The sequence below is a fragment of the Panicum hallii genome, chromosome 6, assembly GCF_002211085.1.
Source record: "Panicum hallii strain FIL2 chromosome 6, PHallii_v3.1, whole genome shotgun sequence".
In the NCBI taxonomy this organism is placed as follows: Eukaryota; Viridiplantae; Streptophyta; class Magnoliopsida; order Poales; family Poaceae; genus Panicum; species Panicum hallii.
Genome location: NC_038047.1, coordinates 27,497,838 through 27,506,471, shown reverse-complemented (window position 1 = coordinate 27,506,471; position 8,634 = coordinate 27,497,838). Strand labels below are relative to the sequence as shown.

Here is an 8,634-nt window from a genome sequence, read left to right as displayed (position 1 = left end):
TTATCTTCGCAATTTGTTCAAACACTCTTGATTGTAGCTCTTCTTGTATCGACTGACATTGCAAACTGGGCATCTTGTTGCGTTCTCAAAACTCGCCACGATACAGAATACAATGGTTCGGACATGCATGAATTTTTTGCACACCCAGAGCTACGGGAGATATAAGCTTCTTCGCTTTATAAGTGCTGGTTGGTAGTTTGTTGGGTTTTGGTAGGAGTTGGGACAGAAATTTTAAAAGATCTGTGAAGCTAGTATCAGACCATCCGGCGCTAGCCTTCAACTTAAGAAGTTCAAGAACTGTACGCAGTGTAGTAAACTCTTTATCACAGCCCTTTGATTCATCATATAAAGGTTCTTTTGAGGCACTTTCCAGACCCTCCAATTTAGGTAGATCTTTCTTCTGTGATCCCATAGAACTCAACATTTCTGGATCCATATGGCGCAACATGTCTTCGCAATCAAATTCTACAAAATCTTGATTGGCATCCACAGAATCCACTTTACCATCCTTTTTAGCTAACATTCCCACAGCACTTTCATCATTACCAAGCACTTCACACGGATCCAGCTCACCATGTTCTGTCCATATCGTGTAATTGTTTTTGAACCCTCTTTTGAGCAGATGTGATTGGATTGCTCCTATATCTCTCCAAGCTACCTTATTATCACAATCGATGCATGGGCACAATATCTCCTTACTTTTTCGCATATTCGCGTGCTTGTTGGCCGCTTCAATAAAGCTTCTGACATTTCGAATGTACGACGGATGTGGTCTTGGCACATTGTACATCCAACCTCGGTCCATTGCCTATCCCTATATTGATTAACGTAAATTGAATTCAAGACCATATGACGATAGGTACATGACAGTGAAACAAGATCATATCGATAGGTACATGACAGAAGTCTGAATCTTCAAAATTCTATGCCATGAACTACAAAAACCCCTAATTAATTGAATTCGATCACTAAATCATGAACGAATGTGCATAAACTAAAGCAACAGACAAATTTGATGAGGATACCTTGCGGCTTGGGGTCGGTTCATCAGCTCGTGGACGCGCGGCGCTCTGCTCGGGGACAGCAGCTCGTACACGGCGCGACGCTCGGGGACGGCGGCAGCTCCTGGACGGCGCGACGCTCTGGGACGGCGGCAGCTCGTGGACGTACGGCGTGGCGCTCTGGGCCGGCGGCGGCAGCTCGTGGACGCGAATCGACGCTCGGGGCCCGCGGCGCCAGCCCGTGGACGGCGCGACACTCGGGGACGGCGGCAGCTCCTGGACGGCGCGACGCTCTGGGACGGCGGCAGCTCGTGGACATATGGCGTGGCGCTCTGGGCCGGCGGCGGCAGCTCGCCAACGGCAGCCTTGGCGGCGCTGTTAGGCAACAGTAGAAACTCAAAAGGGTTCCTCTGCAACTCGATTCCAACCAGTTCATAATGTACACACACAGCACAAGCGGATATAAACCAAAATCCGCTTGAGATACACGGAAACCGCTTGTGATGTAGAACTTCACAAGCGCTTTTTCGTTGACGACCGCCTGTGATGTAGAACATCACACGCGCTTCTTCCTTCACGACCGCTTGTGACGTGGAACATCACAAGCGCTTTTTCCTTCCCGACTGCTTGTGAAACCGCTTGCGATACGCTTTTCCTTCCCAACCGCTTTTTCCTTCCAGTGTGCTTGGGATAACTTTTTTCAATATTTGGTCTTATGAAATTTTGTTTCAGAATAATCTGTGTGTGAACGTTGGATAAATCTTTTAGTACAATTTCTACATATCATATAGTGCATGAGTGTCGCTGCATAGAATTTTCATGAATTTTTGAGTTCAGTAACTATTTAATTGTATTTAAATGAATTTCTACATGCTTCTTGAGAGTAATTCGAACTTGAACTAAGACTACAAACAATATGTCTCAAAAAAATTCCTGAAAAATATATATTGTTTGATGTGTTATAGTATTGACTAATTTCCAGAAAATGATCCAAAATTTAATTGTTTATTTACTAAAAAAGGTACCTTTGCTCTGTGTGATGGCAACAAATAAATCTAATAATATGGATTTTTTGTCCAAAAAATATATAACTTGACATGGCATCATAATTTAGGTTACTGAACTCCTAGAAAAAAAATCACTTGATTTCGACAACTTTGGAAACACACTTATTCATAGGATCATTGATTTAGTTGACTTTATATTAAGCATGTGACTCTTACTTGTGATCCTATAAACAAGTGTGTTTCCAAGTTTGTCTAAATAAAGTGATTTTTTTCTAGGAGTTCAATAACCTAAAGTTTGATGCCATGTCAAGTTATAGATTTTTTGAACAAAAAATCCATATTATTAGATTTATTTGTTGCCATCACACAGAGCAAAGGTACCTTTTTTAGTAAATAAACAATTAAATTTTGGATCATTTTCGGAAATTAGTCAATACTATAACATATCAAATAATATATATTTTTTAGGAATTTTTTTGAGACATATTGTTTGTAGTCTTAGTTCAAGTTCGAATTACTCTCAAGAAGCATGTAGAAATTCATTTAAATACAATTAAATAGTTACCGAACTAAAAAATTCATGAAAATTCTATGCAGCGACACTCATGCACTATATGATATGTAAAAATTGTACCAAAAGATTTATCCAACGTTCACACACAGATTATTCTGAAACGAAATTTCATAAGACCAAAATTGAAAAAAGTTATCCCAAGCGGACTGGAAGGAAAAAGCGGTTGGGAAGGAAAAGCGTATCGCAAGTGGTTTCACAAGCGGTCGGGAAGGAAAAAGCGCTTGTGATGTTCCACGTCACAAGCGGTCGTGAAGGAAGAAGCGCTTGTGATGTTCTACATCACAGGCGGTCGTCAAGGAAAAAGCGCTTGTGAACAGATGGATGCCTATGTGTCCCACGCAGGCGCGCCCCAAACAAAATTTTCATCTCCCTCCCGGAGGCGCGCCGCCAGACAAAATTTTCATCGCCCGCCTACCGCGCCAGCCGTGTCCATCCCCGCCGCCATCCCCTTGCCGGCCGGAGGGCCGCGCCATCCTCGAGCCGAGCGGAGCGCCGCCGTCCCCGAGCGGAGCGCCGCCATCCCCGAGCGGAGTGCCGCCGTGCCCTAGCGAAGGCCCGCCGTCCCCGAGCGGAGGGGCGCCGTCCCCGAGCGGAGTGCCGCCGTCCCCGAGCGGAGTGCCGCCGTGCCCTAGCGGAGGCCCGCCGTCCCCGAGCGGAGGGGCGCCGTGCCCGAGCGGAGGGCCGCCGTCCCCGAGCGGAGCGGCGCCATCCCCGAGCGGAGTGCCGCCGTGCCCTAGCGGAGGGCCGCCGTCCCCGAGCGGAGTGCCGCCGTGCCCGAGCGGAGGGCCGCCGTCCCCGAGCGGAGTGCCGCCGTCCCCGAGCGGAGGGCCGCCGTCCGCGAGCGGAGCACCGCCGTCCCCGAGCCCAGTGCAGCCACGGTTGTACCTGTTCCTATTGGCCTTCTCGTAGTTGATTCTCTGCCTCACAGTTCACATATACGTACATCAATTGTTCTTCCTAGATGCTGCTCTAGTGCACTGGCCTTTACAGAATACAGTTGTTCTTCCTAGATGATAACAATACATGAACTGCCTCTTATGTTAACCTCTATTTGTTAGCATGAACTGCCTCTTATGTTCTAAGATAGCATGTATTCTTGATCTGAATTGCATTGATTCATCCTTTTCAGTTACATAGAATTAGCTTAAATTTTTCTACTGATGTGCAGTACTTATATTTGTTACTAGGATGGATGATATGGACTTGACCGGTGTCTGTAACAAATCTAATGAAGACGCGACCAGACTCCATTGGCAGACATCAAGCAGTTCCAGTGAAGGCAGCGGGGAGGAGGATAGTTCTAGTGATGACAATCCTTCAACACCCATACCGCCGAGACAGAGAAAAACTTCAGATGAGCTTGATGCTGACTATATTCCCAACGAAGAGGAGGTAAATAGAAATCAGCCTGATAACTTAAATTATGTAGCATCTAAAATATGTCCATATATTAAAGGCCATCAATTGTTTGAATATATAGGTCTCAAATGAAGAGAAGAAAGAGGAGGCATGCTCTACAGGAAACACAGAGGAAGCTCCGGTGGCTGAATCATCTGTTTCACAGAAGCGGAAACGAGGGCCACGAGGTCCCAATCAGCTGAAGGCCGGTGCAGTCATGTACATAACAAAGCTCAATGCAGAGGGGTTTCCTGAAGAACCACTTGATGTGGTTACAAAGTTCCAAAATGCCTATGGGGCTATTGTCAGAGATATAGTGCCAATCACACTTAAGAAGTGGAAGGATTTGGATGAGGACACCCGCAATAGGCTATGGGCTAAGATGTCAGAGTCATTCAGGGTCCCGAAAGGCACGGAGGATGCAGTAAGGAAGTCGATGCTCTCTGCTATGGCCAGGAGGTTTCGTGGGTGGAAGGTTGAGATGAATAGGGATTTTGTTAAGAAGAACAGGGTTCCTCCACCGAAGAAAATGGGGAAAATCACACAAGCTCAGTGGGAGGAATTTGTTCGTCAGAAGACCGAACCGAAGGCCAAAGAGCTGAGCGAAACTAATTCTCAGAGAGCAAAGAAGAACAAACACCCCCATCGCCTCGGGTCAACCGGATATCTCCCTAAAGCAATGGAGTGGAACAGGATAATTGAGGAAGCTATGGCCAATGGCACTTTGGACCCATTATTAAAAGATATCGATGAGCGAGCTCTTCGTTGGATCTTAGCTCATGCAGGTTTGACTAATGAGGGCAAACTGTTGCATCCAGAATTGGTTGGTGAAGTTGCAGAAAAAGTTCAAGAATATGCAGAAAAGAGAAAGAAGGGCGAGTTTAAGCCTCGGAGGGAGAATGACATACTAACTGCAGCACTTGGCACTCCTGAACACACTGGATGGGCTCGGGGAATCTCTTCTAAGATTTCCTGGAGAGAGGCATTTCCAGAGTATGCAGCGTCATACAGGAAACATGAGAAGGCGAAAAGGACCCTTGAAGAGGCTATTGATGAAAGGGTACAGAAGGCTATTAATAAAGCAATGAAGAGAATGAAGGAAACAGGATGTGTACCGAGTGAACAGCATCCAGGCCCCATGAGTCCACCTCTAGTCCCTAGCAGTGTAGGATCTGTGCAAAGCTTGGGATCGGGCACCAAGTTCCCTGTAGACTTCATTGTTGAGGACACGCCTTGCCGTCTTCATATTCCAATCAATCGATCTGGGACAAAAACAAAACAGGCTGCTATTGGTGTGGTAAAACCAGGACTGCTTTGCTGCAATGATAGTCCTGTTCCTCCATTCTATGCTGTGGTCCAAGTTCTAGAGATCACAGGTAGTGGTTGTGAAGATTGGGAGATAGACTATCCAGTTGAGGGGATCATGACTTTGCAGCAAGCAGTGAATAAGTTGGTCCTTTGGCATCGACGCGACATTAAGTTGGGTGATGAGCTGATCTCAAGCCCCCTATCGCGTCATAAGTCACCAACACCAACTTCAACACCCATGCAACAGAAAGATAGTTCAATCCCCATGGTGCAGGAAAGTATAGCACCGGCCTCCCACAAAACTAGTGAAACAGTCATATCACCTCTGAAGAAGGCAGTTGAGGAGGGGGATGTGGACAGAATTGTTCCTCAGAATGTTGATGCTGACATTAGAAAGGAAGCAAAGGTTGACACCAATGTTGCAGGGCCAAGTACTTCAAAGAAAATTCATCAACAAATAGCCACTGACAATGTCAAGAAACCGGCAGAAGTTGTGACACGCTACTTGGAAAGGTTGAAGAGAGTTATGACAGATCAGTCAAAAGCAGAATCAGCATCTTGTGGAGTACGCACACGGTCCCAATTAAAAGACAAGCTCGAGGTATGGGAAGAAGATGGAATGATTCATACTCGAGATTCATTACGTCTTAAAGTCGATATCCCGATATACAAGAAGGAGGATGTTCCTCCTAAATTTGTGAATGGGAGGCCGTTCTTGACAACGGTGCAACTTTCTAAGTTGTCGGCTACAGAGATTACAATGCATGAGTGGTACATGGTGGCTAGCAACAAACACAAACTCGAGGGCTTCTCATATGTTGTGCCAGATGATGCATTTTGGAGCAAAGATAATGTAGATGCTGTGCGGCATTTATTCTTTGACGATCTGTGGTCGTTGTACCATCAAAAAAGGATGGAAACCAACTACTTAACCCTCTTTTGCTTGTAAGTACCTCTAAACTTTAATGTCTGTTAGTTTTGTACAGCACAGATTCTAACAATTATTGCTTCTTACATGTAGGATGCAGTACATAGATGGTAAGAAGAAACAACTTCAGACAGGGTTTCTTGATCCATTGATGATATCCCAAGCTCGCTACAAAGAAGTTGTTCGGAGACATGGAGAAGAATACAAAGACCTTGATGATGATGAATTTGAGAGAGCAGTCAAAAAGAATCAAAGAAAAAAAATGAGGCTAATGGCAGCATACATCGGGCGAGCCATGTACAATCATGTACAACATGGCAAGGAGTTAATAATAGCTCCGCACCACTTTAAGTAAGTTCTCCACATGGTTTTGAACTACAAATTATGGCAATCGTGATCTTAACATGTGTTTTCGTATATGTATATGTAGTGACCACTACATTTGTATCAAGATCTTTCCAAAGAGTGGTACAGCCATGGTCTTCGACTCGCTGAGAATGGAAAAGGATGCATATAATGACTTCTTGAGGATTTTAGAGAAGTATGACTATTTTACACTTGTACTTACAACTTAGCAAATGTATTCTCTTAATCTCACAATGGTATTCTTATATGCAGCGCATACCATTTTTATTACAAAGATCTTGGCGGCGAGCATCCAGAGGACAAGCCTAATTTGTCAATATCATTATGTTCAACCAGTCAGAAACAACCTCCTGGTACTGTCCTGTGCGGTTATTATGTATGTGAATGGAGTCGTGTCAACCGTGAGGATGTAAGTTCCCTATCATTGTCTATGTTTCAATTTTTTTTTATTGCAGCCCATGACATTACCATTACAAAGCACCTTTTGCTTTCATTCCAGGTTTCTAAATCCAACATCAAGGATGAATCGCAAGGAAGAGATATGGCTACTGTCGGCGTGGCTAAGGTTGTAAGAGACTTGCTTTCCTTTTTGCACCGTGAAGTTCTTCCCCCAAATGGACTACTCTTCAATGAAAAGGGAAAGTTGTCTGATCTCCCAGAATTGTACAATCTAGCTCACAGTGTTTAGACCTTGAATTTGTTTAGCTTATGTCATGTGTGGGCTGTTCTTCAATGTTGATGTATGGACTTGAACTTGAGCTGCTGTAAATTATGGTTTGGTGATAATACTATTGTTGTCGTTCTGTGAATGTGATCTGTGATTTGTATGAATCTGTATATCTATTTGCTGTATGAATCTGGATATGATTTATGAATGCAAATTGAATTTGGATATGAATCTGGACATATTAAACCGCTTGTGATGTGTTAGATCACAAGTGTCTGGGCTTGCAAACCGCTTGTGATATGTATTTATCACAAGCGGCTGGGCTTAAAACCGCTTGTGATATGTTCCTATCACAAGCGGATTGGCTTATAAACAGCCTGTGATATGAATTTATCACAAGCGGCTCGGCTCAAAACCGCTTGTGATATGTTCCTATCACAAGCGGATTGGCTTATAAACAGCTTGTGATATGTTCGTACCACAAGCGGTTTTTCTTTCAACCTGCCTGTGATGTCTCTGAAACACAAGCCCAGTGTTTGTTTCTCACAAGCGGTCCGTTTAGACCAAACCACCTGTGATGTTGGTCTATCACAAGCGGTTTGTTTTGTAAAAACCGCCTGTGATGTTGGCCTATCACAAGCGGTTTTTTTGGAAAAAACCGCCTGTGATGTGTGTCTATCTCAAGCGGTTTTTGATCGACCGCCTGAGATGTTGTTTTACATCACAAGTGGAGCATCTCAAGCAGTTCCTGAAAGCGCTTGTGTAGAGGCTAACCGGACCGCTTGCGTAGAGCTTTATTGTAGTAGTGGAACATACTTTTGGGGGGTCTGTGATATGCGCCCCTGACATGCACCAAGGCATTCCTCGCTAAATTCTTCCCGATGGGCAAGACCAATGCTCCCCGAGGGAGAATCTCCAGTTTCCAGCAGGCATCAAATGAGTCTATATCTGAAGCATGGAAGAGGCTTCAGGAGAACATTCTAGCGTGTCCTCACCATGGGATGGATGATTGGCTCATTCTTCAGAACCTCTACAATGGGCTCACTCCAATAGCTCGCGACCACATCGATGCTGCTATAGGTGGTGCTTTCTTCTTGCTAACCATTGACAGGGCCAAGACTTTGATGGAGAAGATTGTGTCCAACCATGGTTGGAACGAAGAATGTCTCCAACCACGCCAGCGGGGCATGCACACCGTGAAGGAGATGGACATGCTCGCCACCAAGCTCAACCTCCTCCCCAAAAAGATCGAGGAACGACCCTAGGACAAGGCTCTGATACAAGCTCTTCAAGCCTTGGATGCTCGCATGATGTGCGAGGTCTGTGGTAACACCGGACATTCGGGGAACGATTTTCCCGAAACCCAGGAAGAACTCATGTACATG

At 45.0% G+C, this 8,634-nt stretch overlaps 1 non-coding gene across 1 annotated transcript; it reads right to left on the bottom strand.

Moving 5' to 3' along the window:
• Positions 1-8,145: 8,145 nt before the first annotated feature.
• Positions 8,146-8,252, bottom strand: LOC112898634. The gene has a single exon (XR_003229896.1). It is a non-coding gene; the product is annotated as a small nucleolar RNA R71 (small nucleolar RNA).
• Positions 8,253-8,634: the final 382 nt, after the last annotated feature.